This window comes from Ananas comosus, linkage group 5, assembly GCF_001540865.1.
Source record: "Ananas comosus cultivar F153 linkage group 5, ASM154086v1, whole genome shotgun sequence".
Lineage (NCBI taxonomy): Eukaryota > Viridiplantae > Streptophyta > Magnoliopsida > Poales > Bromeliaceae > Ananas > Ananas comosus.
The window spans coordinates 1,694,221-1,702,560 of NC_033625.1; positions in this window are offsets into that span (position 1 = coordinate 1,694,221).

Sequence of the window (8,340 nt, forward strand, 5' to 3'; positions counted from 1 at the left end):
ACGTTTTTACGTAACTTTCGAAGAGAAGCAATTCGGGAAACAGCTGTGAGGACGAAGGCGACTCCACTCAAAAAGCGCTTCCACGAGAACTTACTAGAAGCACTTTTAGCGAAATGTCTGATGCGCCTTGCGCTTGTAGAATCTAAAAAGTGAATATTACAAACTTTAATTACTCCGCTCCCGAATTATCAGGTCTTATGAAATGACCTATCATTTTTTTTTTTCCATTTTTCTAGGATGCTCTTTTTTTCTTTTGAAAGTAGCGTCATTTCATCTATTATTCGAGTATCTCCCATTCCCTTTCCCCAATAGAATACTGAATAGAAACTTAAAGGATGGGTAATGATAGGAGCAAATTTGATAATTTTAAGTTAAAATGTGTATAGTGGCTAAATTTAACTATATATATATAGAGAGAGAGAGAGAGAGTTCGGCTACTATTCTTTTATGAATATGATCGCTTACTCATAAGTCATTTCGATGACGACCCATGCATACCGTTAAATATATATTATTGAAAGCGTTTGAAATTTTTAGAAATTAAATTTTATAATTTTCTGACATCATTTATCTTACGATCAAAATATCTCAAAATTGACAAAAGGTCGATATAGGATATTTGCTAGTTTAAATGTTTAAAAGAATTATAATCGGTTGAATTTTTGATAGAAAATTCTATTCACTATCTAAATAAAGATCAATTACTCCGATCTTAAATTGAAGTATCCGATTCACTATTTTTAGAAAGTCGTTCGATTTTGACCTTTCATTTTATGTCCGTTTGATGTACTTTATTATACTGTCAAAAAATTACGAAATTTATTTTTTAAAAGTTTCAAATACTCTAGACTATATTTAACGGTATGGATCATCAATTCGGAAGCTCCATCATCGAAAACAATTTATATATGAATACAAAGAGCTCTATATTTATAAAAGTATAGTAGCCCTACTTTCTCTCTATATATATTATAGTGTTATTAGTAATTGTCGACTGTCATGAGCTGTAATTTTTTTTTTTTTCCCACTATCTTAGAGGCCCTGGTTTCTTCACTCATGTAGCATAATTTATCTTTTTAATGAATGAAGCGGGTAGCACGCTACCATTTTCTCAAAAAAAAAGAAGAAGTAATTGTTGACTGTCGCTTTCGTCTTTTTTTGTGGATTTAACTTGTGTCGCATGCAATTGCCATAGTTGAAAATTATTATGAACCATTACGTGGTGGTTACAAGCATTTTTTGAGTTGGATCTAGCAAGTGCAATTGGAGTCATAAACGAGACATTGACAGCGAGGAAACCAAGCACATAGATCTTGGACTCACTTTGGATCATTTAAAAGGGCTTAAATTACTGGGGCCTACTATTAAAGAAGCAGCAGTTGTGATTGGTCAGCTGGAATATTATCATGCCCGCAACATTCTACTTGCATATGAATAGGGAGGCACTGTTAGAGTAAGTTGCATTAATGATAAAATGTATCACTAAATGCTCTTGATAAATTAGGATTATATATATAATCGACAAGGACAAATTTAACTTTTTAAATTTTAAGTAAAATTTATATTGTTTACTAGCTGTCATAAATACAAAAATGATGCATCAATAAGTTTGTGGTACATTTTGATATATGCTTTACTCTTACAAGCTGTTTATTTCAAGATATAACATTTCAAAAAAAAATATTTTCTACTCAAAGACATTCAAATTGTCACTGCATAATTAACTCAAGTTGAAAAATTATAAAAGATGTTAGTAAAGTAGCAGTATAATTATCGTGAATCAACTAAAATGTATATTGTTGGCATCGAAAGCTATATTATTCTTACACTTTATGGAAAGAATGAAGTTTTAGTATTTAAAAAAAAAAGAAGAGGTCTGACATGACGAGTGAAAAAACGCGGTCCAATAGGAACCTATAGGTGTAAAACTATACCTATAAGCAGGGTATATGACTAGCATCGTTGTCTATATATATATATATATATTTTTTGAGAGATAGGTAGCACGCTACCCGCTTCGTTTATTTCATTTAGAAATAAACTTAGCTAGAAATGTGAATCAACTAGGATTCGAATTTGGAACCTCGGGTACCAACCACCAAACCTTTTGCCACTTGCTCTAGGGACGGTCGGTAGCATCGCTGTCTATGTTATCTGTTACGTTAAGCCATTTAAGCTTCTAAGTAAAGTAAATAAAAGTTAATCAAATAAACGTAGTACTTTTGACTGTGTGTGTATGTATAATTAGCTTATGTATTTCTACACCACATTAATAGTAAAGTTTGATTAATTGGATAATATTTTTCCTATACAAGCACCTGTTACGAAGAAGATTTTTGTTTTTTATTGTTGTTGTTGCTGCTGCTGCTGCTGCTGCTGCTGCTGCTGCTTCCTTGCATTTGTTGCAATGTATATATATAAGAAGGTTGTAACTAGGACTGTCCATCTTAATTTGTAGTGCTTGCGGAATTTCCTTTTTCTATGTTAGAAATGTTACAGAGTATGCTTGTTGAAGTACATCAAGTTTATTACAAAAAAAACTAATCATTTTATTTTATCTAATCTTTAAATAGTAATCACTAACATTACTACCTATTAACAAAACAAATATATTGGACGCAGCCCGCCACTCGAACTCTCTCTTATATATAATCTATTGCTATGCAACTCGAGAAAGCATTTGCATTTATATTTACTACCTGCATAGCAATATCTGCATTTGTTCAAGGCACAATGATAACGAATTCATGCATTTTATTTCATAGTACCTTTGCTCTAATCATCAAATTGTACTTTTTCCTTATGATGAATAAAAAATTGTAACTTATTAAGTAATACATAGAGATTTAATAGTAACACAGAATTCATGACATCTCAACATATGGAGCATAATTACATCAATTGGGTCATATATGAATCGGGTGCAGCAATAATATTTTTGGTAAACATCATTCAAAGCCAAAAGTTACTGCTCTGATAAATTATTACCTTTTTGTTGTATGCATGTTATAATCTATGTCTAAATGGTACGCAAGTTATATGATATTAGATCTAATTCTAAGGCCCCTCCGTTAATTAGAAGAGAATTAGGGTTCAATTCATGTGCTTAATGTTTTAAATTTCGCTTCTTCATTTTTATTGTATGCGCACATTAGAAGTCCCTTTCTCTTTCTCCTTTTTCTTAACGCGTAAAATATTATAGTGGATTACTGAAAAAAGAAAAAAAATGGAAACCGAAACCTGCAAGGATTTACTAGAAAAAGAAAGTCCTCATCCCAACATTACAAAGGTGTAATGCCCAATAACATGAAATGATCTTCATAAATAACAAAATAAGGAAAGGGACAGATAACACTTTAATTATATTAGGTGAGTGCCGACCAAATTAATACTCTGCAACCGCTTTTACAGAAGATGCTCCATTAGTTTAAAAATATTCCAAGATGATTGATGATCATTAAATGCACTAACAATAAATTATTCTTGCAAAGAAAAAATCAAAAACTTGTAATGTATAGGGTTTGAATTACAGTTATCTTGACTACGTGATAATGTCACGCTAACCATAATAATTGAAATGTTTAGTGCAGAATAAATGGTGTGACCTTTATATTAGAATGCATCATGCATATGTCACAAGAAAAGATAAAGAAAAAAAAGAAGCAAATGTGGAGCATCTAATCCTTATTCTCTTTGATTTTATAATGCTTGGAATCCATGATAAATTAAAAATGTTATCTAGTCATGGTTCGGCGATTTAAACTAGTAGTTGAATTGGTAGTTGAATTACCAATGATAGTATGAGATGTAAATTTCATATATAGCTTAGAACCATGCAAATATAATAAATGTTTATGCATGATTAGAATTTTGAATTTCAAGTTACATAATATGTTTATCTTAGGTTTGGAATTTATTTCTCAAATAGATACAAACGGCAAGGGGCAATTTTGGTTTAGAAATACGAATAAACACTTTATAATGGATTGCAAAGTTGGTGAAGCAGGTAATCACGAATGACTTTGAATTTTTTATGTAGAGGCAACTATCATTATTATATTCTTTCTATATAAAAAATATCATAGAGAGAGAAAAAGAATCTTATGACAAAAGAGTATTAATCCTTCACTTCCCTCTCTCTCTCTTTCTCTCTCTCTTCCTCTCTCTCTCTAGATCTCTCTCTCTCTCTCTCTCTCTCTCTCTGTCTCTCTCTCTCTCTATATATATATTAATCCTCCCAAAATACATTTATTAGTCCAAACCCCACAAAGATCTCAAATCTATCAAGTGATTAAGACAAACACATGAGTAAATACGGCGATTATAATACAAATCCCAACCCCACAATGTGTGTTTAAGCTCTAAATAAACTATGATTATGATTGTATATAATTATTAAGTACATTGGGACTGTAGTCTTATAAGAGTCAACAACAGACGCAGTAGAGTTTGTTTATTAGTTTATTGCTGTTCAATGAGATCTATTGGGTGCAAAGTCCTTATCTATTTTATTTTTTTAAAAGAAATACGTACAAATACTATTATTAAAAAACAAACAAGTACTATTACTATGACGGCTAATGATAGATCTCTTTGGCCAAATGAGTCCTTGCATTTTCCAGTAGTTTACACTCATTAACAGAAAGGGAAACCTTCTTGGTGTAATGAACCAAAAAAAACAAGAAATAGTCTTTTTTGCGTTTGACGAATATAAACATTACTCTCTTTTGATATTTTTTAATTAACTATATGGTTTCTAAACAGACGTGTAATTGTATTGGATGGTGAGGAATTTTACTAATAAACGTCAAAGGCGAGAAAGATCTGATGTGGGAGGAGAGAGAGAAAGAGAGAGAAGTTTTCCGAGTTAATGTTTTATGAATTATTTTCTTTCCTTTTTCTCATAATTGACTTTGACCCAGAATTATTAATCCAAGTCAATTACAGTATTTTGTAGAGTTTGAGTTGTGATCGAATTCACATTAAGATGAACCAAACACTCACTCACGTCAACATCTTATATGTGAGTAATACTATAACACCAACTTTTCTAGTTTGGTTAACTTTTTTTATTTTTTGAGAGATAGGCAGCACGCTACCCGTTTCGTTTATTTCATTTAGAAATAAACTTAGTTAGAAATGTGAATCAACTAGGATTTGAATTTGGGTCTTGGGTACAAACCACCAAGCTCTTTGCCACATGCTCCAGATATGGTTGGTTAGTTTGGTTAACTAATTTCATGTAATGAGCTTATTGGTAGTCTTTTTTTACTTTTTCTCTTTCTTTACCTTTTTTATCATTTTAAATCGGGAAAAAGCTGAAGGCTATTGTTTTTGAGTGGAAAACATTTTAATTATCAAACATCTTCCATGTGATTAATTGAAATGTAGAAACTGTCAAACAAGAATTAAGCAAAAACAAGGACTTTGCAGTAGCCATTGCAGATTAAGTCTTTCTTTTATTTTTTCTTCTTTTGGGGGGTCGATCAATTGTCCCTTTGCCCTAGTTTTCTTTTTTTAAAAAAATGTACTGATCAGACCCCACAATATTGGCCTATTCATTTACTTAGATTACTCTTATCGTTTAAACTTTTTAAGATTTGAGAGCTTTATTAGCTATTAATTAATCAGCTAGTCTACGTTAATTATTTGATCAGTTTCGTTTGCTAAAAAAGTAATTAAAAGTTTTAAATTTGATGAATTTCTTGATTACTTGGGTAAAATTTTTACTTTTTTTTAATCTAAAATGACTCAATTCTTATATAAAGAAAAGAAAAAAAAAAAGGAACTGTAGCCGTTGCTGTCCAAATCTTTGGGTCATTTCTTCTTTTTCGGGGAGTTGACCAACTGTTCCTTTGACCCTGCAAAGGTAAACATTTTTAAACTACACGGATCGAAAAGCCAAAAACAAAAAAAAAAAAAGAAAAAGAAAAAGAAAAAGAAAGGGATCGTGGAGCCCTATGTGGTAATTTCCTGTTTAGTTTGTCCTTTTCGTGGTAAATTTGCCCCAGCAATTTTAACTCCACGTGTGTGACGGGAACTCCGAAACTCTCTCCGCCGTAGAATTGTGGCGCCCAATCCCTGGACACCTGGCAGAAAAACAGCAGTGAGATGCCACGTGTATCAGTGCGGAATGACTAAAATGCCCCTCCCTTGTCTCTAGCATTAATGCAGGTTTGCCGGAGACCATTCGTACGTGCTTACTTGGAAGTTGGAACCCTCTTTCCAATCTTTCTTTGTTTTTTTCTCTATATGCATGCTTTTTTCTTTTCTTTTTTTTTATTGTGATTACTTTAAATGATGGCGTACTGTACCTCACGGGTTATATATATATATATATAGAGTAAGCTAAATATCTTTACAATATCACCTAAGTAACTTGTGTGTTTCTACCCTCTGATGGAAGAGATGGAGGTTGAGATGATGGGAAGTTGTGGTAGGGTGGTCGTATTGATATATGTTTGACTCCAAAGGCTAATTGTAATCAACAGTAGATCCAAATGCTAAAAAGGTGATACAACACTTATCGGGGAAGATACTGTAAAAGTATCATAAGATCAACTCTCTCTCTCAATATATAATATATAATAATATATATTATATATATATATAGTGAGTAGGCATGTATGCTTATAGATTCGACAGCCCTCTTCCGTCTTCTATTTTTGTTTTCGATGTTTGAAACTTTCGAATCGAGATCTGCGTCTCCGTAGACATTGATCTAGAGTATGTTAAAAATACCTAGAAAATAAATTTTTGTTGATTTTTCGATATCATTTGCCTTATTTTGATTTTTTTCTATATTTCTTCATTATATATTCTAATTTAATTTTTAACGGCCGGTGAGCTGGTTGGGCAATTTATCAAGTAGAAAATAGCCAAAATCGTAATGAAATTTGAATAGAAAATTTTTTATACTCATATAAAATAAGGTCAATAATTGACTAAATTTTAATGTCATATCATCATATTTTGTAAATTTTGATTTCAGCCGTTTGATTTTGAGCCCCACTTTTTCGATCATCTATGCAAATGATATCGAAAAATCGCAAAAAATTTATTTTCTAGATACTTCAAATCTCTGAATCAAGTCTAACGGACGATCGGCGATCGAAGTCCCGAACATCGAACAAAGTGAAGCACGGAGCGCTTCCGGGCTTCCACAAGCCATACCAGACGCAACTCCATAATTATACTAATATATATATATATATATATATATATAAGGAAAATAAATGTGATATTTGTTGAGTATTTTTAACTCTATGGAGAATATTTAAAATATTTATTTATAGTTTCTATTAGGACAAACTATGAAAAAAAATATATAATTGACTGATAAAAATCTTTTATTATGTGTTTATTATATCTTAAAATAATAATTAATGGTTATCAGAATATATTAACAAATATAATAATCTGCCTACAACATGCATGAGTTCTACATGCCGTATCGAATTCTCTTATTACGTATATACACTAGATGAAATTAATATGATTGAGTTTTCTAGCGAGTAAATCTATCATTTTCCTTCCTTTTAAACAGTTCCTTGTATTCATGGTACATTTTGAGAAATAAAAATTAAAAAGGATACAATCCACTTAACTAATTGGTTGTAGGACTGCTCGTACAATATTGTAAACTGTTGGGTACTATTTTCACCACCAAAAGAGCAGTGTGACTGATGCTTTGTACTCCCATAGGCGTTGTCCATTCACGCGCCACAAGAGAAAAAGTAAATGATATGTAGCATAACATGACCCATGCTTAGTTGTTAGTATTCCCACAACTTTGGCATTACCTTTTACATAATAATTGAGTTAATTTCGTACTAATCAATGCGAAAACAGACCATGCCCCGCATGTCAGGTCAAAACACCGTTTGGTTCGAGAACAATCTATTTTTGTTTATTCTTGGAATAGGTATAACCTCGAGTAAAGATAGAAATTAGTTCAATTTTGTGTTTGGACGAGAATCGAGATATTTAGAGGAATAAGAAAAATTACGTTTGGTTGATTGATTTGGAATAGTAGAGATAAGAGTAATTATGATTGAAAATAAAACTAATTTATCTAAATATTAAGCATCTAAGTATTAGTAAATAATATTTTAATAAGTTAATAAATTAATTAATCAAAATTACATTATAAACTAATTAAAATTACTGTATGAGATGACAAAGATGACATTAATTAGTAAATAACTATAAAAAATAAGTCAACGTGTTAATAGTAACTAATTATTTAATCATTTATTTTTTTTAGTTAATATATTCATTATATAAATTAAAATACTAATTATTTAAATAATATAAATATTAGTTAATAATTGAATATAT